At 45.7% G+C, this 25,250-nt stretch overlaps 1 protein-coding gene across 1 annotated transcript in view; it reads left to right on the top strand.

Moving 5' to 3' along the window:
- The window catches only part of Kif6 (kinesin family member 6), a 287,668-nt gene that overhangs the window by 229,642 nt on the left and 32,776 nt on the right, over positions 1-25,250 (top strand). The gene's annotated exons all lie outside the window — the stretch shown is intronic.

Genomic DNA, 25,250 nt, shown 5'->3' with positions numbered 1-25,250 from the left:
GGGACAGTAGACTGCCTTAGAGGCACCAGCCTATTTTCACGTCTTAGCATCCCAGCATCTGTGTTTCTACAGCAGTAAGCCACCGTTGGCTACATCGTCTTTGACAACAAAGGACAGTGAAGGTCTACACCCTGGCCAGGTCCCTCCTATACCAGACCAGGAACCAGCTGCCTTAGTAGGCAGGTAAATCAGTTTGTCTGGTAAACCCGGCACCTGTCCCCCAGCCCCAGGTTCCTCTAAGTCAGGAAACTCAGTGGAAGCTGACATGGCAGGAGCGGGTCACTCACAAGCCTGTGATGAATTCAGATAATTGGAAGGAGGGCTTGGGTTGTGGCTCAGAGCACAGTGCTTTCCTGATGTGTGATGGTCCCTCAATTCTCTCCTCAGTACTGAAAACAGTTAGAGGAGAATGTAGCAGAAAGTGCAGTGGGCAAGAGTCAAACAAAAAATGTAAACACCCCGGAAGCTAGCAGCATGTCCCGGACATTTTCTTCCCTTTACTTCAGATCCCTGTGACTGTTTTCTCTGTGTATTCGGGATCTGGGAAATCATTGTTCCCTCTCCCTCTGCTAATCAAGGTGGAGCTTCTCCCTGTCCTCCATCTTTGGGTGTGTACGCTCTGTGAGCACGCTCTCAAGCATCACTCTTGGACCTACCTCCTGCTCCTGCATGCTGGCTGGCTTCTGCTATTGCATCCGAAAGGAAAGAAATAAAACTATCCGACTCGCTTTAATAGGTTATAATGACATGAGCAGAGTATGTGCCTGCAAACATTTTTACAAGTGTTTATTTTCTGTGTGAGCATGTTATGGCACACACACACGTGGACGTCAGAGGACAATTTGTGCCATCCAGCTCTCTCCTTCCACCATGTGGGTCCCAGGACTGAACTCGGGCCCTCTGACTTGGCAGCAGGCACCTTTAACTGTACTGTACGCCATCTCACTGGCCCAAAGTCACGTTCTCAATCTCTCAGTTCTCAGAGAAGTGCCTCGCCACTGCTCCTCTGTGTTGCCAACAATATTAACCAGTCTTTATGTAGAGTTAGAGTTTGTTATTTTACACAGCTACATCTACTGATCATTTCTTTTATGATTTCTTCCGTGTTTTTGCACCTTGGGAGGGTCATTTTGACTAATAACAGGGGGACTTTATTGCTAAGTATCTGTTTAATACTTGTCTGAATATTCTTACAGTTTTTTAGTGTTAACATTTTTCTCATTGAATTCATTTAGGATTTACTGTGGAATATGGTATGAGCTGAGATTCAGAGTAGTCTATCTTTGAAATAACCAGTTTTCCCCGTAGCACTTCCATTTTAATGAAAGTCTTAAAATAAAATGTCTCTTCTCCTAAGAAAACAATTCCAGGTCTTTCAATAGGAGTTTTGATGTGTTTTAATCTCATCGTAACAGAGCCCCGACCTAATCATTTCCATTCTCGTATTTTGGAAATAACTTGGCCAGAAGATGCCATCGTCTAGAGATCAGAAAAAAAGCCCACAGTAAAGTGTCAACTGCATGTCAGCCAGGCAGCTGGGGAAGGCACAGGGACAGTGGCTTCCCTGAGTGGTGGTCCCTCTGAGCGTGGCACTCTCCTGAGAGAAATTAACTGTCTTTAAATGCAGGTGCACAGCTTGGCTCAGCTTCCTGACTCACCCTGAAAGCGTCTGTGAGATGCCATTTCTGTGGAGGGCAGGGGTGTTCCACTGTCTCCCATTGACTGGAAGAGGGAATGACAGCAGCTAGGAGCAGGGGAAGGGTGTTAGTGATGCCAAACAGGAAGTGGCTACCTGTAACAGAGGACTTGCTGTGTTCCTTCTCACCCACCCTGAAAACTAGTGAATCTTTAGCTGAAGGGTTCCTGATAGCTTCCAAAAGAGAAAACAGACAGGGCTGAGATACCTCTCCTCACATGGCAGCCATTCCACTCATGGTGGAAACAGCCTCAGTTCCCTACCAGCTTCATTCAGTCACATGATCCTCTAGAGCAACCCCGTCCTACTCAAAACCTACTCAGAACATGCAAGTGCCTCAGCACACCCCTCACAGTAGTCTGCTATTGGACTTCATTTAAAAAGCAGAGGTGCTGTCAGACACATGCAGCCTGCATCACAGTCAGTTTCTGTGGGGAAAACAGTATAGCCCCTGAGTGAGCCTTACAGGGTGGCCAGAGGCAGGAGACTCGGGAGTACCATGAAGTCTGGAACTGTCTGAACGTCTGTGGGGTAAACAAAGGAGATTGCAGACTTTAGAGCGGAGAGTCAGGCAGACTGAGTCCCAGCCACAGGCATCACGCTGACTTCAATGCTGCCGTCCTGATTCCCTGGGTGCAGATCAGTCAGAAGGCAGGAAAAGTCACAACTGAGGAGAAATTGTGAAGTTACTACTGTCACGATGCCCACAGGGTGAGGGGGTGGAGGGCATGTATCTTTCCCTGGGTCAAGTTGATAAAGAAAAGGAGCCAGTAAGAAGGAAAAGCCTTCCCATCTTTCCTAGCAGAGAGACAATAAAGGAAAAGGCAGAGAGCCTGATGGGAGGAGGGAAGATGGAGTCCACCAGGGGAAGGCCCTCCTGCCAGAGGCTTTCCCCTCTGATCTGGGGTTTAGAAGGTTACAGATGCTTTCGGGAGGTTAGCGTTTGTGAATTGTAGAGTGATTCATGGATGCGACATTCATACAGCACTTCAGAACTTCCCTTATTAGTGAGGGCTTTGCTGTTGGATCCCCAGTGCATCCCCGAAATTATGCATAGTACTGTACTGGACCGTGACCATGCGTGTGTGTGTGTGTGTGTGTGTGTGTGTGTGTGTGTGTGTGTGTATAACAAGCTCTTTCCTGTGTGTGTGTGTGTGTATAAATATATAGATATAGATATAGATATGCATATTTATATGATCTTTTGTCAGTTAATATATAAATTTATATATATATATAAATACATTTCAAGATTAATAAGAACTAGTAATACAATAAAGTCATTTAAACAATATACTTTAATAAAAATTATGTGGGTGAGGTTTCTCCTTTTATTGGAAAAATACTTGATTGTGCTGTGGCAATCCTTCTGCTTTGGCTTTTACTAGTTTTCTACTTTTGTCAGTCTCTTACTAGTGTTCTGATTTCATCAACTGTGCCACATCTGGCTGACAGTGCTTTCTTACAGTCCCGATTTGTGCCACCCCTGTCCGTGATGTTCCTGGGCCTCAGAGTGGGTGATGAAGATGTCCCAGTGAGGGCTGGACAGGCAGCAGCCCCTTATCTGATCTCAGCATCTCATCAGGTTCTAAGCCTCTGCTGCGTCCATCACCCACTGCCAGATGAGGCTCCTCTGACTCAGGCTAGCTAGCATTGCACTAGTTAGTCTGTGTCATCCTTCTTCTTGTAATGATGCAGAAACATATTCATGGCCTCCACAAATTGCCAGCCTCCTCACCTTGCATCTGGGAGCCATCATGGAGTAAAATTAGAGGAGGGTACTTAAACTCACATGCCGCAATACAGCGCTAGTCTGTCTGATATGAAGGTTGTTAATTCCTGACTGAAGGGTGGGGAGTACACACACCAGGGATGCACTGTACCAAGGACGATTTACATCCTGGATTGGCCAGAGCACTGTTCTATGAAGTTTCAACAGGCTAGTGAGAACAGCCACAATTTAAAACTTAGATGTTTCTTATTTCTAGTTTTCTTCTTAATATTTTCATATGATAGTTACCTGAAGATAATGGAGGCCTCAGAAGACAAAGTGAATGATGGAAGTAGGGGAAGACTGTTGCTTGTATATCAAAATGTAAATGCCCTCTTTGCTTCCTCCCATGCAGTGCCAGTCAAGTCATCTCTCCAGAGGGTGTAGCCACTTGCAGCCAGTTTGTACCTCTTTCCATCTTCTGCTATGCATTTGTAACTAGCTGACAGATAGCTAGGTAAGTGGTAGATTGAGATAATATGATAGACAAATAATATAGGTATATAGACAGATGATAGAAGATTGGTTGATTGATGATAGAGATAGACAGACTGACAGACAGACAGACAACTTACAAATAAGGCTATCCAGCACCTGTTATTCCATGCCCTGCTTTCTCATGGAACCATTTATATATTGGTGTAACATTTAGTTTTTGTGTTGAATAAACTGACCCATGCAACTACTTGTTTATAACAAGTATTTCATGCCCCCGTTTTCCAACAAAAGCAATGTGTGTACTTGTGCATAGAGATGTTAGTCTTTGTGGGAAGAAATATTGATATATAGCACAAAAGGGAGGAATGGCATTGCTCAAGTTTAGTTTCCCCAATTTGCTGCTCATTGGCCCAAGGGGCTTCATTGATTTATTCTCCCACAGTCTGCAGCAGCACCCATTTTCCTGGGTGTGTACTTGAATGTGACAGTATTGGCTGTGGCAGCTCTTGCCAGTTGGAGAGCATCTTGTTGTTTTAATTTGCACTTCCCAAACAGCTGGTATCACAGGCCCTTTTCATGTATCATGTACTCTTTGCTGACTAGCTAGTTGGATTTTTTTTCTTTGATTCATAGCAGTTCTCCGTGGTCTCTGGATGTTGGGCCTTTGTCTATGGAATAGGTAGCAGATGTTTTCTTCGTGCCTGCAACTTATTTTAATTTTATCTTAAGATTTTTTGGATGAAACTTAAAACAGTTTCATCTGTTTACTTTCATCTGTTTACTAATAATTTTTCTAAATGTTGTGGGGGTGGATGAGACTAGCTTGCTTATTTTTTTAAAGTTCTTCTGAATTGGGAAGTTATTTACTCTGCCTCACTTGAGTCCCTGTGAATGGCACTGCAAAGATTGTCAGTGAGACATTAAGGGGGCCGTTGCTTGCTTTACAGCCAGCAGCCTCTACCAGAACAAATAACTTCATTATATAAATGGGAAAATTCATTGCCAGACCAGAGTTCAGTGACTTCACTACTGAATTGTAAGTTTTATCACCAAGTAGACTGATTTGATTTAATCTATACCAAAACATCATTCATAATACTTGAATGATTTTCAATATTTTTACATTTATCTATGTATTTATTTTGTGTACACAGCTTATACATGTGTGTCAGTCAGAGAACAGCTTGTAGGAGCAGCTGTAGCTCACCCATCATCCGCCCCTTGTCTCAGCATGGTTGGGGGTTTCCTGACAGCCAGGTGGCAAATGTCAATTCCACAAGACATTGTTAAAATAACACATTGTTAAAATAACACCCCACAAAAGACCACTGGCATTATTCTGATGAACCATGGAAAACAGATTCCAGTGGTTTCTGTAGTACAGAAAGCCATTACATCAAGCATATTCTGTTCAAAAAACAACATCCTAGGCCCTCCGCACAGCATTCTTAGTAGAAGTCAGCATGTTCCTCACTGATACCCCGTAGGTAGATTCTGAATATTCACCGTGAAGGAGCCAGACAGAACTGTCCGCAGAGACACTCAGCTCAAAACTCCATAGAGGAGGGGAGGCTGGGATGACTCATGACCCCTGCCCCAGCCCCGCCATCAATCCAGCAGTCCCTGTTCCTCAGAACACACAGCTCTAACAAGAGCAACTTCAGGTTGAAGCCCTTGAAGCCTTGGGTCCTTCTCTGGCCTCCCGATGCTGACTGATCTGGATCAGGTGTGTTGGTTTTGGACCCCACGAGGCCTGGCCAGCATGGCCAGTAGAGAGCTGTCTGCAAAATATTAGCTTTAGATATTTTTTAAGAAGGGTGAAAAAGAACACATTTAAACAGATTTCATTTCTTCAGCATTTTGTGAGTTGGGGTTGGCATGAGTGGGAAATATAATCATCCGGACTGTGTCTGAAAGAATGTTCGGCCTTTCCCAGCTTTCATGGCCTTCTTGCCCCAGTAAACCACCCTGCTCTTGTCCCTGGAGGGGTGACAGCTCTGAAGGAAATTTCTCCCAATGACTCCCACATGTCTCAGACCTCGCCAGCCCACAACAGCCAGAGCTGTCCTTTCTTTTATTCCTGAACGATCGTGGCCAAAGTTCTACTGGCTTTGCCCCTGGAAATTAGTTCACTTGTCTCAAAATAAGTCCCCAGATGGTTCCAGAGGTTTGTGCCCGGGGTCCTTCCCCAATGGCTTCCACAGTTACTTCCATGCAGCCAGGGCTGCCACCTGCTGGGTACACTGGTCTCTGGTGGTGCCATTGCTGGTGATCACTGTAAGGATCAAAGACCTAATAATGTCTGTCCCTGGCCACCACATCTGATGAGGCCAAGCAGACTTCCCAGACACTCGCACATCATCTAATGCTCCCAGAGGGTGGTATGGGACTCACAGAGGACTGTGACAGTGTGTCATCATTGCCTTGTCCTTGGGGCCCTACCTGATCTCAGTTGGATATATCCACTGACACTGGATTGGGGGCCCAAACACCTATACATATCCACTCGCTCCTTGACACTGGACTTGTAGCCCTGGCAAGATGGTGCACAAGTTATTCCCAAAACTATGGAGTCAGCCAGGCAGGGTGATGTATGCCTTAAATCCCAGCACTCAGGAGACAAAAACAAGAGTATCCCTGTGCCTTCAAAGCCAGCCTGGTCTGTACAAAAAGTTCCAGGCCAGTTCCAGCAAGGGCTACATAATAAAGCCCTGCCTTTAAAAGAAAAAAAAAAAGCAAAATGAACTGTATCCTATTCAGGATGTTCCTTAACAGAGCCAGGTTGTCACGGGCCATTGTTTCCTGTGTAGTTTATTAAATTTTCCTGTTGTTGTGACTGCTTCACACAGATGCAAAGTGAGACCACGATCAGGCCTGTGCAGTCCACTCATCTGCCCCGCCCCCCTCCTTCCTCAACTGCAGAAGCAACTGTGTTGACAGGAACAGGCCACCGCATTAAAATGGGGCCCAGAGCAGCAAGAGTGGAGCAGATATATGTGGATGCAGGCAGAGGGCTAGAGACAAGGTCGTAAGATGGCAGGGGCTGCAAAATTTGTGTCCTGCAGGCTGGGGGGCCAGAAAGGTGTTCGTTGCAGTTCATATACAGAGGCAGCCTGGAGGCAGGATTTCTTCTACTTTAGGACACTTCCCTTGTTCCTTTCTCTCTCTCTCTCTCTCTCTCTCTCTCTCTCTCTCTCTCTCTCTCTCTCTCTCTCTCTCTCTGTCTCTGTCTGTCTTAAAGTCTTCAACTGATCAGATGAGGCCCACATAGCCAGTTAAGGAAAGAAATCAGTTTTACTTAAAGTTGTGTGTGTGTGTGTGTGTGTGTGTGTGTGTGTGTGTGTGTGTGTGCATGCTCACGCGCGCGCACGCGCAAGTGCATGTGTGTGTATGTGCCTGTGTGTATGCGAGTTCGTGTGTGTCTGTGTGTGTGTATGCGTGTGTGTGTGTGTCTGTGCATGTGTGTGAGTGCGCGAGTGCGTGCGTATGTGTGCACGTGCATGTGTGTGCATGTGCATGTGCGCACATGGGTGCATGTTTGTGCATGCTCATGCACATATGGGTGCATATGTGTGCATGCTCCTGTGGAGACCAGAGGTCTATGTTGGGTGTCTTTCTCTGTGGCTTTCCACCTTTTATTTTTTTACATGGTTTCTCACTGAGCCTGGAGCTCATTGATTTATGAAGGCTGGCTGAGCAGTGAGCCCCCGGTGACTCTTCTGTCTCCACATACCTCTTTAACACTGGGCTTACAGAAACACACTGCCATGCCCAGCTTTTACAGGCATGCTGGGGATCCAAACTCCAGTCCTAATGTTTGCACAGTGGGTGTTATCCCTGCTGAGCCATCTCACCAGCCCCCAAGTCTGCTGATTTCAGTAGTAATGGAGACAAATTGGATGAAGCATCTGGGTAGCAAAATCCAGCCCTGTCTATGCATCAGATCCGCCATTCCAACCTCAAGGGCTGACCTAGCTATATAGGGGTAAGGCTGCAGGTAGGGAGAATCTTTTTATTGTCTTACTGCCATCTGTGCTTCTGAACTTAGAATCTGGAACCAAACACCTAAGTCTTTCCTCAAAGTACCTGTGCTTACTGGAGTTCCCCCTTAGAATCTTCCCCCAGGAAACAGTGGCTGTTTGCTGTGCATGTACAGACCTTAAGAGGTTTATAGAGTGGCTATCTCAAAAAATGGCTGTGTTTGCCTCAGAGATAATATCCAGACTCCCCTGGAGAAATCTGAAGCTGGAGATTCCAATCTTCCCAAGATCAGCAATCCTAGCCCCCTCCTGAAACACCTGCTAGACCTTTGGGGCAGCTGGTGATAAATGGGTTTCATGAGCAAAGAAACCAGCTTGTACTGCTGGACCCTAGGAGTGACACCAGCGTCCCCTCAGACAGGTGCTAGACCCCAGGAGTGACAGCTACATCCCTTAGCTCACTCAGTCATTCATTCATTCAGAGATGGGGAATTTCACTGTATGGCCAGAGCTAGCCCTGAACAGTCCTTGCTCGGGTTCCATGAGTTCTGGGATTGCAGGCATGTGCCACCATGCCTGGCTTCCCATTTTACAGTTCTTAAGTGCAGTTGCCCATCTGTCTCTAGCCATGTGTATATGAAAGACAAGATTGAGTCTCCAAGTAAATCTAAGAAGATGCCCAAAATGTTTGCAGATTTACTGGAAGAAAAATCATAAAGCCAGTACACTAAAGAACTGTACTAGTGAGGCTGAGAGACTGGCTCCTTGGTAGAGTACTTGCTTGAAGCCCTGGGTTCAACCCCCCAACACAGACAAACACACACACACACACACACACACACACACACACACACACACACACACACACACACAGAGTATTCCATGCATCATCAATTTATCCTAATTGGTTCCGTCATGTAACTTGCACCTCCATCCTTTCTTGGATGTGGTGAGGTTTCCTCTCCACTGGTCTGAACACAAAGTTCATAAATCACCACTATCTCTCGGTACCATGGCAGTTTCTCTCTCTACTGCATCTGCTTTTCTTCTCACTCAGCAGGGGTTGTCCTCCTGGTGTCAGCCCTTGGAGTTTCCACTTCCCAGAGACCAGGACTCAAGCCAATCCTCCCTTACACATTTTTCCACCTTCGGTGGGTGAGCATACGGTAGCTCTGGGCTGTGTGCTGCGAGCTCCCCCTTAGCTACTTCTCACAGCTGCACTGCAGACACCCCGCCCCCCAAAGTATGTGTCTGCATTGCCTCTTAGCTATAACCCTAGCTCTCTGTTTCCTTATTGTTCCACAAGAGACCAGGAAGACTCTGTGACCCTGAACTCTGAAAACAAAGAGAGCCCGTATGTGCTAGAATCCTATGCAGGCAGAACTCTTGTTGAAAGAGGGAAAACACCACTTCCTGAGGTCTGGCTCCTGCAGTATGGCAGCTAGGCCCATCTCCACCTCCCCTCCCTTCGAAAACCTTTACCAAAACCAAGTAAGTCTGTTCTCTGAAAGAAAGTCACAGACTGAGGGGCAGAATCATCACAGGTTCCGGAAACGGGGCCATTAACCACCAGCATTTCAAGCAAGCTTATTAAAAAGCCATTTGCTTCCAATTATAGAAATCAATCATATTTGACTATAAAGGACTGTGAAAAGACCCCATTGCTAATGAAAGTGACGGAGAGCTGCAGGGTAAGGCATCAGAAGGCAGAGAGGCTTGGCAAATGGGAGTTGAACTAGACCCCTGATTTGGACCACTGTGAGGCGATAATGAGTGTGCCCTCCCCAGGGGTTGGAGGCATTTCAGGGAAGCCTGCAGGGCTCAAGATATCCTGTTCATTTAGGCCTGAGAGCTGCCGCCATCAAAAAGAACAGAGGGCGAGATGCAAAGGTCATACCTTATTGTAACAGAATCAAGGCCTCCTAACGTCCCTGTTTCTACTGCTGCCATTACCATGACCACAGCTTACTGCTCACATAACAGTCGAGACAGTGTTGACTACTCTGTTTGCTTTTTCTAATTCTGCAGCAGCCTTGAAAAACCGTTGTGAACATGTATGTATGTGTATGTGGGCACATGTGTGTGAAGGGTGGAGAACAATCTCAGCCATCATAGATTGGGTGCCATACACCCATTTTATAAGATAGCATCTCTCAAGTCAGCTAGGCTGGCTGTCCAGGGAGACTCCATGCTGTCTGCACCTTCCAAGCACTGAGAGTAAAAGCATACACCATGCCTTATTTGTTTGTTTCCATGGGTTCTAGAGATCAAACTCAGGTCCTCATGCTTGCAAGACATGCCTTAAATTCACCAAAAAAGGTGTTAAGGCCAGTATAGTGAAGAACTGTAGTAACAGGGTTGGGTGTGGCTCAGTGGTAGAGCACTTGCCTTGCATTCAGGTGGCCCTGGGGTCCATCCCCAGCACTCTACACGGCACACACAAGTGCCCTAATAGTATTTCATTCATTACCTCCCCCGAACTCCTGTCACTTTAATGAAGAAACTCAAAGGGATTAAGCAGACAAAGGATGCAGGTATCTAGTGTCTGTGACCAATACTAATTCCCTGTGCCCAGAGCCCATATCACTTCCATCATCCCTTCTGGGCCCAGCAAGATGGCTGCAGGTTTCTGGGTCTCCTCCACTGCTCAGCTGTCTCTGAATGCCAGCTCTGCTTCTCTGGATTTGCACCCCCACTGCAACCCCCCAGTTTCCCACTGGCTCCTACCCGTATGCTATCCCTCGTTTGTTCCTACAAATGGTTTACCCAGGTTGCACTCAATATATCCTAATCCAAAAATAAGCAATGGCAGACATGGAGCCAAGGGCCTCTCAGAGGCTTCCAAAGGAAGCAACTGGACCATGTACCACACGGCAGTGGGACTCCAAGAATTCTTTTTAGGATTTATTTATTTTTGAGTTTTTTGCCTGCATGTGTGTATGTGTATCAAATGCATGCCATTGCTACAGGCCAGAAGAAGGTATCAGATAACCTGGAACCTAAGTTGTAACCAATTGTGAGCCCCGTGTGCATGCTGAAACTGAATGCAGGTCGTCAGCAAGAGCAACAAGTGCTCTTAACGGCAAGCCGTGTCCCCAGCCCTACGGGAGGCTTCCAAACCTGGAAATCCATCCCATTTCCATCCTGTCTTGTGCCCAGGCTCTTCATAGGGAAAACAGTTCCCAGAAGCACATGAGCCTCCTTCTGGTAAGGGCAATTGGTTCACAGATTCCTGCTGACCCGACCCAGGGTGGCTTCTTCCTTCTGGCATTTTGTAAGCACTAGTTAACAGAAAATGAATAGAATCAAATCTTAGCTTACAGTGGATGTGTGTGGTATGTATATTAAACTGACAGTTTTCATGTATTAATACCAATTTTTAAAACTAGATACTTTTGCGCCAGGGGAAGAGCTGAGTAAAGAGTCCCAGAAGTGGGATGAAATGAATATCCTGGCAGTGTATCTCCAGCTGACAAAGACAGTGGTTTGCTGGCAATAGATGTATGATAGGTGATGATAAAGATGTCTATAGTGATTCAGAAGCCAATGATGTCATGACTCCAGATACGTTAGCTACGAAATAGACTGCTGCTGAAGGCTGGAGCCTAAGTAGCAGATTCGAGAATAAGAACACAGTGGAAGGAAGAGCCAAAAAAGAAGCAACAGTATGAAATGAAAAGGAAGTGTCACTAGAATGAAGGACTGAAAAATTAAATTAGCTGGACAGTTCATTTCAACAGAGGAAGATACGTCAGAGGCTGCAGATGGAGACAGCATGAATATTGAAGAGTCCAATCAAGGACCTACATGTGACAACAGCAAAACAAATCACAAAGTTCATAAAAGAAATGTGTCCAACATTGTAGTCATTTGTCAAATACAAACCTTGTTACTATAATACATTAACTGTATAAAACTAGATACTTTTGCAGAAATCAAACATGTGAGTACTGAGGGTTGATTTTAGATTCCTCTCCTGAGCCCTGGCCTCTGCCTCCACAGTTAGTGAGGAACTTCTGTAGCTTCCAGTGTGAATAGAGGAACACTAGAAACAAGTGTCTGGACCACCTACACTGGAGTTGATGAACCTTGGATGTCCCCAGGTCCCCCAGTGACTGCCCCCTGCTCTACTCTTGAGGATAATGGAAGGAAGTCAGAGGCCACAACCCAGGCCTTGGCCTTGGCCCAAACAACACCCATGATATCCAAAGACAACTTGGTAACTTTTCTCTGAGCCCCCATTAGGGCAGGTCCTGGAAGCTGGCTATTCTCCTCTTTAGATAGACCTTCCAACTATCTAAATTGACATCTTTTGTGTGGGGTGACAAACACCAACACAACCCAATTCCTTTGCCTGATGGCATCTTAGTGTTGACCAATTCATGCTAAGCAGAAAAATTCCTCCTTCCTCCCACAGCCACTCCACGTCGGTTCAAGCTTTTAACAAATGTTTCTGTTTACTTAATCCTCTGACTATGTGTGTAGAATAGTCACACATAGTAGAGTAATGACATCAGGAAGCAGCTTGGCTTAATGAAATGTTTGTCAATGCCAAATGCACAAGAATGTGCCAGTCCTGTATGATTCTGATGATTATGTGGGTAGCCCCGGTGAACACCCCACAGAACAAGAAAGCCACGGCTTAATTGGGTCTTTTTCAAAAAAATAAAAAATAAAAGAGTACTGCCCATACTGTGTCATTGTACAGTGTTCAGATGATAAGCAAGGAGCTGTCTCATGAGAACAGACTACTGTCTGGTGTCTTCATCCCAGGCGGAGGACCTCATCACTTACAGGCAAAAGCCTGCCCCTTGCAACACAGCCAAGGTGCTAAACTGCTTGGGGAAGTCCCTGTGGGAGGACAGAGAGAGGCAAGCTGCTCACTCCAATGGGGTTTTCTGGGAACTATTGACAGCTATATATTTTTAGAATGGACTGTGACTTCATTGCCTTATCACAAATGATGTTTAGTGTCTGAAATAGAAAAACAGTTGAGTTCTAGAGAACAGAAATGTCATTTTGCAAAAAATAGACTTTAAAATTGGGGTTGGAGAGAAGGCTTATCCTGTTCTTGCAGAAGCCAGAGTTGAGTTCCCAGCACTCACTTTGGGTGGCTCAAAACCACCTCTAGTTCCAGCTCCAAGGAATCTGAAACTTTTGGTTTCTACAGATGCTGGCACTGGGTGTGCACACACGCACCACACACACACACACACACACACACACACACACACACACACACACACACACACACACACACGGCTATTACTATAATTTAGCAAAAACAGAGGAGTCTTTGTATATTTTCCTCTATTCATTTCATTAACAATTTTTGATTTATTTAGTTTATATGTACGAGTATTTTCTTGTTTGTGCACCACAGGCATGCATAGTGCTCTTGCTCAAAGATAGCATTAGTCAGATTTCCTGAAACTGGAGTTCCAGATGCTTGTGAGCCACCATGTAGGTTCTGAGAACCAAACCCAGGTCCTCTGCAAGAGCAATGAGTGCTCTTTAGCTACTGACTGACACCCCAGCCCCTCCATCCATTTCTACATTTCCTTCATTCTCTGTTGAAATTTGACATTGTCTTTCTACAACACTAATCCCACCTTTCTTCTATTCTTGTACTGACTTAGTCTGTAGCTTTGTTCTCCCTGGTTTAAAAGCACAAATACTGTAACAATGTTTGTAGTTATTCCAACTGCATTCTCCCAGTTAAACCCAGGCTCCTAGCTTTGTTGTTGTTTGTTTATTCTTTCCCTTTTCTCTTATGTGTATGTAAATGGTGTGCACAATGGCACACAGGGGATGCTCATGTGCAGGTCTGAGTGTACATGTGGAGGTCTGTGTGTACATGTGCAGATCTGTGTGTACATGTGCAGGTCTGTGTGTATATGTGGAGGTGCAAGGTTGATGTCAAGAATCATCCTAGATTGCTTTTCTACCTTATTCATTGAGACGAAGTCTCCCAGTCAAGCCCGGAGCTCACCAGTATGGCTAGTGTCACCAGCAGCTTGCTCTGGGGACCCTGTCTTGGCCTTTAGAAGTTGGGATTAAAGGAACTACTGTCATCTTATGGATCCTGGGTACTGGAACTTGGGTCCTCACGGTGTAGCACATGCTTTAGCCACCCAGCCACATCTCCCCAGGCCTTTAGGCTTGGTTCAACTTCCTGTAACATCCTACCATCCTATCTTCTTGCTTAGATTTTGTTTCTCTGCCTGTCTGTCTGTCTGTCTCCCTCCTCTCCCTCCCTCCCCCTCCTCTCTCTCTCTCTCTCTCTTTCTCTCTCTCTCTCTCTCTCTCTCTCTCTCTCTCTCTCTCTCTCTCACACACACACACACACACACACTGTCTTTCACGGTCAGTAACTAAATCCTCAATCTTTTCTACCATCACTGTCTCTTCCTCCCACATCTTTCTTTGTGCTGATTTTCCTTCTTGCCAATTGTCACTGTTTTGATGCTCACATGGTTGTTAGCATGCCAGGCCCTGTTTCCCTAATTGATGTATTTTACACATGGGCTCTTGTTAAGTGTTACAGCTCTAGACAGGGAGGTTCTGAGGGGAAGGCTCCCCCTATGTAAGTGTTACAGCTCTGAAGGGAAAGGTATCCTGGCATTTGGAAGCCAAGGAATACCACAAAGTCACACAAGACAGAAAACCTCACCAGAGATTTATTGGGAAAGACACAAGAGAGTGGCTGCGTCTGCTGGGCTGAGAAGCAGCGTGGAACTGGGTAAGATGCAGGCTTCATATAGGTCATCTTGGGGACAGAGTTTTCCAGGGTGGGGATTGGTGAGATGTCAATCCACACCCATAGATTTGTGGGGTTTCCTGCTCAGGGATTGGAGCTGTTTGGTGGGTTTACAAACCTGCAAGTGGGCTTGGCCCTTTTATGCTACTGCCTTGATTCAACCCTCACGTACATAACACTGTTATCCCCATTCTTCCACTGAGGAAACAGAGGCACACCATATCCAGTCACCTCACCAGGGTGCAGCTAATGACCTGCTGGTGTCCAAGCCACTGAGGCTGACTCCAGGGTTGCCTACCTGCTGTGATGGCCTCTCCATGCCATCCCTTTCAAAAAGAAAAGAGTGTGCAAGTACTCTGGCCCTCTTAAGACTTTGTGCAGGAGCCCTTCACCACAGGGTGAGGGTGATGGTTACTTTTGTCCTCTAGTATCACACACAGCACCTTCCAGCACCATGAACCTAGCCAGTGGGGTGAAGCCCTGAGCACTGGTTCAGCTTCTCCATGTTCTGTGACACAACTACAACAAGGGCACGCAGCCAAGCTGAGGCACATATCCAGCAGCATTGTCAGTAGCCTGACATGTTTGGGGGTTATGGGCACTCACTAGCCAACAGTTCAAAGTGATATAACCTATTCCTGGCACTGGGGTGTTATTTGGTGGTATATGATGTCTAGTTGGGGTATTGTTTCCCCATTATATGGTGACTTCATTTAAACTCCTTTATAAGTGTAGCTGTCTTAGGAGGCTTCTACGGGAGTAGGTTTCCATATGGTGTTAGTTGTCCCTCCCTATATTTCCTCCATTCCTCTCCCCTCTTCCACCCCAGTCAATCCTCTTGTTCTAATTTCTTCTTTATCCCTTATTTTTCCTTTGGTGGAAGATGCCCTCATGTCTCTGACTGACTAGCTACCTAACCACTGTGAGTATTCTAAACAAAGCACACCTATCTAAAGCATGAACGCTGACAGTTCATATGAAATAAACATGAGATGTTCACCTGTCTGGGTTGGGGCTATAACACTGGGGATAATTATTCCTAGTTCTAGCTATTTGCATGCAAAATTCATGATTTCCTTTTTCTTAACACCTTAATAATATTCCATTGTGTAAGAATATCACATTTCTACTGTCCATTTCTCAGTTGCTAGACATCTAGGCTGTTCCCAGTTTCTGGCTCTACAATAGAGCATCCATGAAACTGCACACCCTCATCAGTCTCCTGGGGAAGCCTCAACATACCTTAAAGCATCTGTCTTGGGATTGTGCATGACACAGCATTACCCACACTAAACACAGAGGCTAAGGCTGAGCAGAAACTCTCACCACTCATAGGACTTCCTGCTTGGGCTCCAAGAGTCTGTTCATGTTATTGGGTGGGGAAATAGGGATGACCCAGGTATTCAGACTGAAGGACACAGCAAACAATGCTGAGCAACACACAATGGGGTTTGTAGCAGCTAGACACAGGATTAAGTGCACACAGAAGAACACACACAGATGTCAAAAGCATAGCATGAAGCAGGATGATTTCACTGGCCTAACGGGTGTGCGTGCGTGCGTGCGTGCGTGCGTGCGTGCGAGTGCATGTGTTGGGGAAGAAGGGATGCTGAGTACTGAACCCAGCCATCTTTGCTTTCAAAGTGACTTTTTATTTTGAGACATGGTCTCAAGAACTTGCCCAAGCTAGCCTTGAACTTGCCATCCTCCTTCTTCAGCCTCCTAAGTAGCTAGGGTTAACTGGCATGTGCCACAAGGCCCCAGTTCACAATATTACTTTCATAGTTTGAAAATTACACAGAAAACTTTGAAACAGGTTGTTTTAAGGATATAGATGATAGGAGGACATACCGTAAGCCTCTTAGATGGCCTCCTGCTGGGAGCAGAAGAGAGTAAGAAAAGAAGGAGGTTCAAGACTTGGGGATAAAAACCCATATGAACAAAGCTGACCATGGTGCTGCATGCCTTTAATCTCAAGAGACAGAGGGAAGTGAATTTCTGTAGGTTCAAGGGCAGGCAACCTGGTCTATATAGCAAGTTTTTAAAGAGCTAAGTAGGGCTCTCTAAAAATACATACATACATACATACATACATACATACATACATACATACATACATTGTCTTAGTCATTGTTCCATTGCTGTGAAGAAACGCTATGAGCAAGGCAATGATTATAAATGAAAACATATAATTGGGGTCTTGCTTGCAGTTTCAGAGGTTTCATCATGGCCCAGAACAGTTACATCCTGATCTGTAGGCAGAGAGAGAGAGAGACAGAGAGAGAGAGACAGAGACACACAGAGACACACAGAGAGAGAGAGACAGAGACTCTGGGCTTGGCATGGGATTATTCAAACCACCGTGAGTGTGTGTGTGTGTGTGTGTGTGTGTGTGTGTGTGTGTGTGTGTAGATAGATACATAAGTATGTATACACACATTTATATAAGTCACACATGAATGTCTGTGTATATGTATATGCTTGTGTACATACATATATAGCTATAGAATTATAATAAGGTTAACCCAGATCTCTGTACTTCTGTATGTATAGAATTCTATCTGCCTGTCAAGCAAATGGCTGTCTTTTGTTAGCTCTCTTTTCTTTTCTTTTTTTTTTCTTTTTTTCTTTTTTTTTTTTTTTTTTGGTTTTTTGAGACAGGGTTTCTCTGTGAGCTTTGGAGCCTATCCTGGCACTCGCTCTTGTAGACCAGGCTGGTCTCGAACTCACAGAGATCCGCCTGCCTCTGCCTCCTGAGTGCTGGGATTAAAGGCGTGTGCCACCAATGCCCGGCTCTTAGCTTTCTTTTCTAACTTTATTCATATAGATCATATCAGCTTTTGTGGGCTGCCCCCCTTTTTATAACTGAAACACATATAACTCATTTCCCTTGCTCTTTCTCCTTGTGTCCACCCCTCTCTGCTGTCAGAACCTCTGACTTCCTCTCCCAATTCAGATAGAGCTCTGATAGAAACAGTAGGAAGAAGGACTGCCCCACTGTGCCACTAGGATGTAGCAGCTCCTGCCAGAGAGGCTCAGCAGCTGGGCCAGACAACATGAGGAAGGCTGGACCTGTATCCCTCCCCCAGTCCTTCCTCTCCTCCCCGCTCCTCCTCTCTCCCTCTCCTTTCCCCCTTTTTCTCCCCCTTCTTCCTCCCTCCTTTCCAACCTTGGGATGCAGTAAGATAGGGACCAGAGCCATGCACAAAAATTAGGAGTGTCACCTTCCTCCCAGCCCCAGTCCCCTTCACTCTGGGCTGCTGATGGGAACCTCACTTCCCCCACAGTCTGTCCCTGTGAGCCTGGCTCTCACCACTGTTTTGTACAGTGCACTTCGAGTTACCTTCCGTCTTCTGGAGCCAAGAGGTCTGGCAGGCTCAGGCTCAGTTCACCATTGTATATTCCTGCTGATTCCAGACTTCAGAAGCCTACCTTGTAGCCTAAGCCAGCAAAGCCATCTTGTTCCTTTGTGTTCCTTCCACCAGGGCTGTACTGAGCAGACAAGGCAGCCCTGCCTCAACAGACTTTCAAATTATAGTAATGAGCCTGATGAGCTGTACATTAGCTACGTTAGTGAGAGAATGAACTGATTTTAAGCCTTCAAAGGATTTACATACTCCTGTTTGTTGGAGATCCATCTAAGAATTACACACTTAATTTATTCCAGGCCCATTGTTTTTACAAACAGCCTTGAGGGATCCAATGCACTGGTTATCTCAGATCTTCATTGCTATTACAGAGAAACTGGCCACCTCAGCACTATGGATTCAGAACCTCAGCCATGACCTCCTGCTGCAGAGCAGTCCCCTCCCTGAGGCAGGCAGCATAGCTGGTGTGTTCTCCCATGCTCCAGCTGTAAGGCTGGTAAGACTCAGTCATGGTATACCCAGATAGGAGACTATATGTCACCTGGCTCCTGAGGCCCTGGTTACCCAGGACCCCACACTCTAGCAGGAATGCAGCCAGCCACCTCTCTCCCTCCCCTAACACCGTCTGGCCTAGTGTGTGCCTGCCTTTCTCTGCCCTTTCCCCATAGCTCTCTTTGGAGCACACACACTCAAGCCTTCCTCAGAACCCCTGCTCTTCCTCTCTTCTGCATCAACAGCAGTCTAACCCTTTCCTAAGCCACTTTCCCCCTTCAAAGCTTCTACCATTGACTCAGCATTCACAGCATAGCCTTTGGGGACTATTGTGGAAATTGTTTGGACTCCACTTAATACACGTTAAAGAGCCTTTAAACTGAATTTAGGTGATGTATCACGTACACCCATTTGTTCTCCCTCTCTCCTACCAAGCATCTTCAGATACAGTCAAACATGTCACTGCAGTAATAGCCACTCTGGTTTTCAAGTGATGAAATCAAGGCCCAGAGATGTAATATAGACTAACTACTAAGAAGTTGAGATTTGAACTATGATGGGGCAAAATGTTTCCTGGAGAGGTGCAACACACACACACACACACACACACACACACACACACACACACACACACAGAGAGAGAGAGAGAGAGAGAGAGAGAGAGAGAGAGAGAGAGACAGAGAGAGACAGAGACAGAGACAGAGAGACACACACATACACATACACAGATATACCAGACACAGACACACAACCAAATACAGATACCACTGAACTCTAACATGGTGCAACAATATTTTATTGGGATTACTTATAGGAGCAGAAATGACTCAAAGACAGCTGCATCCACAAAGCTCTCACCCCAGCATGGGTGATAGATGGAACTTACTCCACAGCCTGCAGGCAGCTCACGGGGTTGAAGAGTGTCCTTTCCAGGTACCTCGCTTGCTCTAAACCTCTCCCAGGCAGCTGTTCTGGTCTTAAGAGTCCTCTTTGCAGCTTTGCCTAACAGTCTTCTTGCAGCTCAGCTTTCTTTACTCTGGCAGGGAGGGGCCTAATGAATCTGCTCAGTTTCAGGAACTTCCTGAAGCTATGTTGAGTTGTTTTCCTTCCTGTTTGAGAACTTCCTGCAGGATGGAATGTTTCAATCTCAGAGGAAGTTGTTACACTACGGAACTCAATCCCCAATACCTGCAAATTTGTGATTATTTTCTAGTTTGACCAAAAGGATACAGATGTTCGCTTCATTCAGCCACCCAATGTGCTATTTAGAAAGTCAGCTACTGCAGCGGGCAGGATATAGTATCACTATGTTCCCCAAATGTTTGTGTAGGACCTTCTTTTGGGGGAAGTGTGAGTATGTGAGCCTATCTATGTGCCTGCATGTGAAACCTGAAGTAGAAGTTAGGTGTTTTTCTTTTGATCACTTTGTCATCTGCCTCTTTTGTTTTCTTGACATGGAGTCTCATCTGGGCTGCCCAGCAGTGAGCTTCAGAAACCTCCAAGGCTAGGGATTACAGGCAGACTCTACCATGCCTGGCATTTTAGATGGCCTCTGGGATCCAACTCTTGGTCTTCGAAAGTTCAGGGCTGGTGCTCCACCCGTTGAGCCAGTCAGTGGGGGATCTCCAAGTGTGTGACAGCATGCTCTCAAAAAGAGACTGTAGCACCCAGTCTCCTCCTAGCTTCCTGTTTGGCAGTGTGACCTTCTCCACTCTCTCTTCCACCATTGTCATCTGCTGTGAGGTGGTACAGCCAAGGAGGCATAACTACCAGATCACAAGAACCTGTGTAGCTCTTGAAAGGGAACCCTGCACAGAGCGGTCTCCCTTCCTCATAACCACACCCAGACACCTGCTGTCACAGAGAGATCCTTTATTAAGCAGTGCAGGGGAGGGGGACTGAGATTGGTGGTGGGGGCTGAAGATGGGGGTGGGGTGATGGTGGGGGATGGCAGGAGTGGGGGGTGGTAAAGGTAAAGTGACTGCTTTCTGACTCAGGCAGAAAAACAGCAGCAAATTTCCTTGAGGTATAATTTTAAGAGGAGTGTTAGAATGGTCTGGGACACTGTAAAGGAGATAGGGAACAAGGGAGAAGGGAAAGGAGACAGGAGAGAGGGGGCAAGAATATTTGTCCTGGAGGAACAAAGGACTTCATCTGGATAGAGAGGAAACAAATGTGGCTACCTACAATGCAGTGTCCTTGTCACTACCTTGTCACACAGCACTTTGGACATAGTGCTGTGTCCAAAGATAAGTGATAAACACTTACAGCTTGATAGCAGTACAAACATCTTCAGTATAGCAATAGAATCATAAAAATTCTAGGAGCAGCAGGGCTTTGTGGCACACACCTTTTGTCCTAAAACTCATGAGACACAGGTAGGCAGATCTCTGATTTCAAAGCCATCCTGGTCTACATAGAGAGTAACAGGACAGTCAGTGTTATATAATGAGAAGCTGTCTCTAAAAACAAAGAAGAAAAGGTGGGAAGGAGGGAGGGAGGGGAGAAGGGAGGGAGGGAGGGAAGGGAAGGGGGGAGTCCTCCCCATGAGCAGTCTGCAAAGCCACGCTGTTGGAATCCCACATGAATGGCTTATCCTTAGTGAGTGATCTCAAGCTGGCCTACATGCAAAACCAAGTGTGAGCTTTAAGGAACACTCTTGCCTCCTAAACACTGCAAGTATCAGGATGTAGAACCAGTTTTGTTTCCCCATGATGCTAACACTTGTCCCAGAGAATCCACACCCTCCATGTGCTCTGATCAGACTATGGGTGTTCTCAGGGCTGCACATCTCCAGAGCGTTTCTGTGAGTGGGTACTGGCTTAAAAGTACCCCATCTGTTCCCACTGCCACTTGCCCCATCAATGACTGGTTCAGAAAGAGAGAAAGGTGTTTCTTGCGCATAGCACTATAAGTCAACAGAGGAAAATTGCTAATTACCAAGTTGTCCCTTGGAAAGGGTTTTCCTTCCTCCCTCCCTTTCTTCCTTCTCCCTTCCTCCTTCCCTCCCTCCCTCCTTTTCTCCCTTCCTTCCTTAGCCTGCTCCTTGAGCCTTGCCCCAGTCTAGGGTCCCTGCTCCCCTCTCAGACTGTCTCCTGCCTGTGCAAGGACTTCTCTGTTTCTATCTCATCTCATCCCTACCTCTTCATGGGGAAGATGTCCAGGAACCCTGGCCAGAATCCGAAAATTTATCACCTTGGTAATGACAGCAAGCCTCATGCTGAGCAAATTCTGCAATCTCCCTCAGCTACTCCTTTGCCAAAACCCATGGAGCTACAAGATCCTGCTGATTAGAGAGAATGTTAGCTTTGCTTGGAGAATGCCTCTGCTGGCTAGTGTAATTAGGTATCAGCCATAAGGCTATTTTTGGAAGCTTGTTTAGGGATATGGCCCTCCTACCCCAGATGCCATATGGTAAAGGATGTCAGTCAATTCACCAAAATCGAGCATTGGGGATTACATTTTACAACTGCCTTTATCAATATGTTGTATTATAAACATATTGTCCCTCAAGGGTGCCTTATTTTGAGTGCATTTGCGTGTTTGTAGCATTTAGAGAATTCTCAGCCCTGGAAAAAAAAAACTCCCTTTTTATTTAGATGAGCAAATCAGAGCCTGTGGGAAATCTTTAACCTTCCCATTCTGCAGAAGCCCTGAGCCACCCCAGCCACAGGGTTGGGGAGCCCATCATTGAATGAAAACAGGGCAACTGGAGACAGACTAGGTCAGACAGTGCTGCTTGGAAGGGTCCAAGGCTTGGAGGAGCTTTACCAGGGAGGAACACGTTGTCAGGCACTCAGGGAGAGGATCATTCTTCAGAACATTGGGAGACAGTTTTCCTGGGAGGGGTGGAGGACTTCAAAGTAGGGCTTCCTTTTTTATTTCCATCTTAAATTTGTTCTTTAAAATTATAATTGCAACATTTTCTTCCCTCCTGTTATTCCCTCCAAATCCTCCATGTGTCCCCCATCTTTCAAATTCATGCCCCCCTTTTATGTAGTTGTACATATTCTTAAATACATAAATACTTTACTGCTCAATCCATATAATGTTACTTGCATGTATGTTTCCAGGAATGACCGTTTAGTATGGATAACCAATTAGTATGCTTAAAATCCCAAAACTCCAAAATAGAGATGGGCAGATCCCTGGGGCTCCAGGGCTACCAGCCACAGCAGTGAATGTCAGGCTCAGTGAGAGACCCTGTCTTTTTAGATGTTAGACGGTGGTTGAAGGAAACATTCAAAGTTTACCTCTGGCTTCCACATGCCCCCACACACACACACACACAAACATACACACAAATGTATTTGATAGCAATTTGGTATATGTACGATTTTAGCATTTATTAAAAACAAAAGCAAATTTACATGCTAATGAGACAGATGTGTTACAGAAATAAGTCTCACCTGGGTATTTTAAACTGCAGGATAAAGAGCATTTCCAGAATTTTCCATAGTGATGAACATTTTGATTTATGATTACCAATATCAAGAATGTGTTGTCCCTTAAGTACGTAGTACAAAGCGGTAGAAGTATGTTTAGGGCCATTCCAGAAATTGCTGGACGTTCTGTCCTAATACCAATCTAAAAGTCATTTAATGGTATTTAAATGAAATGTAGGTCAACTTCTTAAATCAAATGTCCTAACACAATACAATTCGAATAAATGCTACATTGATACTTACATGTTGGGGAATAATGTGGAAAACATTTTTAAGAATCTTTCCTTTCCATAATCAAACCATTATGCTTCTTTTTTTAAAAGATTTTATTTATTTATTATGTATACAACATTCTGCTTCCATGTATATCTGCACACCAGAAGAGGGCACCAGATCTCATAATGGATGGTTGTCAGCCACCATGTGGTTGCTGGAAATTGAACTCAGGACCCCTGGAAGAGCAGTCAGTGCTCTCAACCTCTGAGCCATCTCTCCAGCCTCCATTATGCTTCTTTAAGAGAAGAAAATGTTGTATGCACATGAAGAATACAATAATTCATAACAAGCCAGGTTTCCTCCCGACTCCCCCTCAACACACTCCCAATAGTCCCTCCCTGCGGAGCAATTACTGCTCAGGCCTGTCCTTGACTCCCTCTCCAGTGAGGAAATATAGAAGACAAAGAGGAGCCATGCAGGTGCCCCAGGCCATCACCCTAATTCATCATTCCTCAACCTGTGGATCATGACTCCTTTGGGGGTTGAACAATCCTTTCAAAGAGGTTGTATATCAGATATTTACAATTCATAACGATAGCAAAATTATAGTTATAAAGTAGCAATGAATATAATTTATGATTGGAGTCATCCCACCATGAGGAACTATTAGAGAGAACTGCATTAACAAGGTTGATCACATACCTGGAAGCAGTGCTCCACCCCCACCCAGACATTACCCAACAACTGAAGAACTGATGATGCTTAACCTGGAGGGACAGCCAAATCAGGGAAAACGCGACATCCTGTGACCTGGAGGGACAGCCAAATCAAGGAAAGAGTGACATCCTGTGTCCTGGAGGGACAGCCAAATCAGGGAAAGAGTGGCCCCTCTGATGTGAAGGTTTAGCTCTGTCAACCAAAAATAATCCATTTCTATGCTGCTCGGGACTGAAGGGAAGGGATGCAGGTGCGGACTCCACCTGCATAATTTATTCTATATGGCTTCACTGTGAAGCTGCCTGGGGAAGGGGTCTAGCTCATTCTTCAGGAAGGGTTTTTAAGGATACTTAATTGGAATTAACTTAAGTTCTGTCATCCTTCTAAATTCTTTTGCCACCACAGACGGTCTCCTGTGAAGACCTCATTCTCTGCCCATCCTCACCTTGGAACTGTATATTCCTTATGTACATAAAGTAATACAGAAGACAGGGAGCAACAAGGCTCCCAGGCTCCCCCAGTGTCTGGATCACAGCTCCCACTGGGGACATTCAGTGGACAGCACTGACTTAATAAGTGTGCTTCCTCTGCATCTGGCTGGTGGCTCCACCTTTCTTCTTCCCAGAGCTCTCTGTCCAGAAGTCCCACCGCTACCTCCTGCCTAGCTATAGGCCATTTATTTTTTATTAAACTAACCACAGTGGCACATCTTCACACAGTATAAAGGAATATTCCACAGCAGGGATGTATGCTGCAGGCCCCTTGTAATAAACGGGGAGTGGTCCAAGCTAATCCAGAACTCCCCATGTCTCAAGGTCCCAAACTTGGGATTTTAGAGATGGAGGAAGCCCATGGGATGCGCTTGCCTGGTGTCTTTGAGAGGTGCTTGCTGCTGTCCTGGGAGACTAAGAACACTTAATCCATTTGCAGGCAGTGCGCCTTGTGAACTGTTTCCTTCTCATATCAAATCCCCAAGCTGGCATTCCTACAGCTTCACTTCCATACCCACCCTCTCCCAAATGGACCGAAGAAAGCATCCATACATCACTGTTCAGTTGTCCAGAAACTCATCAGTCCAGTTCTCCCCATGTCTTCTTCTCCATCAAAGTATCTCTGGTTAGCTCAAAAATTCAGAGCATGACCTCTGACCTACCACCTCCCAGTCACCATCTTCTGAATATTTCTTCTCTCTCTCTCTCTCTCTCTCTCTCTCTCTCTCTCTCTCTCTCTCTCTCTCTCTCTGTGTGTGTGTGTGTGTGTGTGTGTGTGTACAAATATGGGGGGCAGAGGTTGGTATTGGGTTGTCTTTTTTAGTCACTCTTGCCCTTTTTTTAGGCAGAGTCTCTCACTGAATCTGGAGCTCACTG

The sequence above is a fragment of the Cricetulus griseus genome, assembly GCF_003668045.3.
Source record: "Cricetulus griseus strain 17A/GY chromosome 1 unlocalized genomic scaffold, alternate assembly CriGri-PICRH-1.0 chr1_0, whole genome shotgun sequence".
Classification (NCBI taxonomy): domain Eukaryota; kingdom Metazoa; phylum Chordata; class Mammalia; order Rodentia; family Cricetidae; genus Cricetulus; species Cricetulus griseus.
This window is presented reverse-complemented; position numbering and strand designations above follow the sequence as displayed.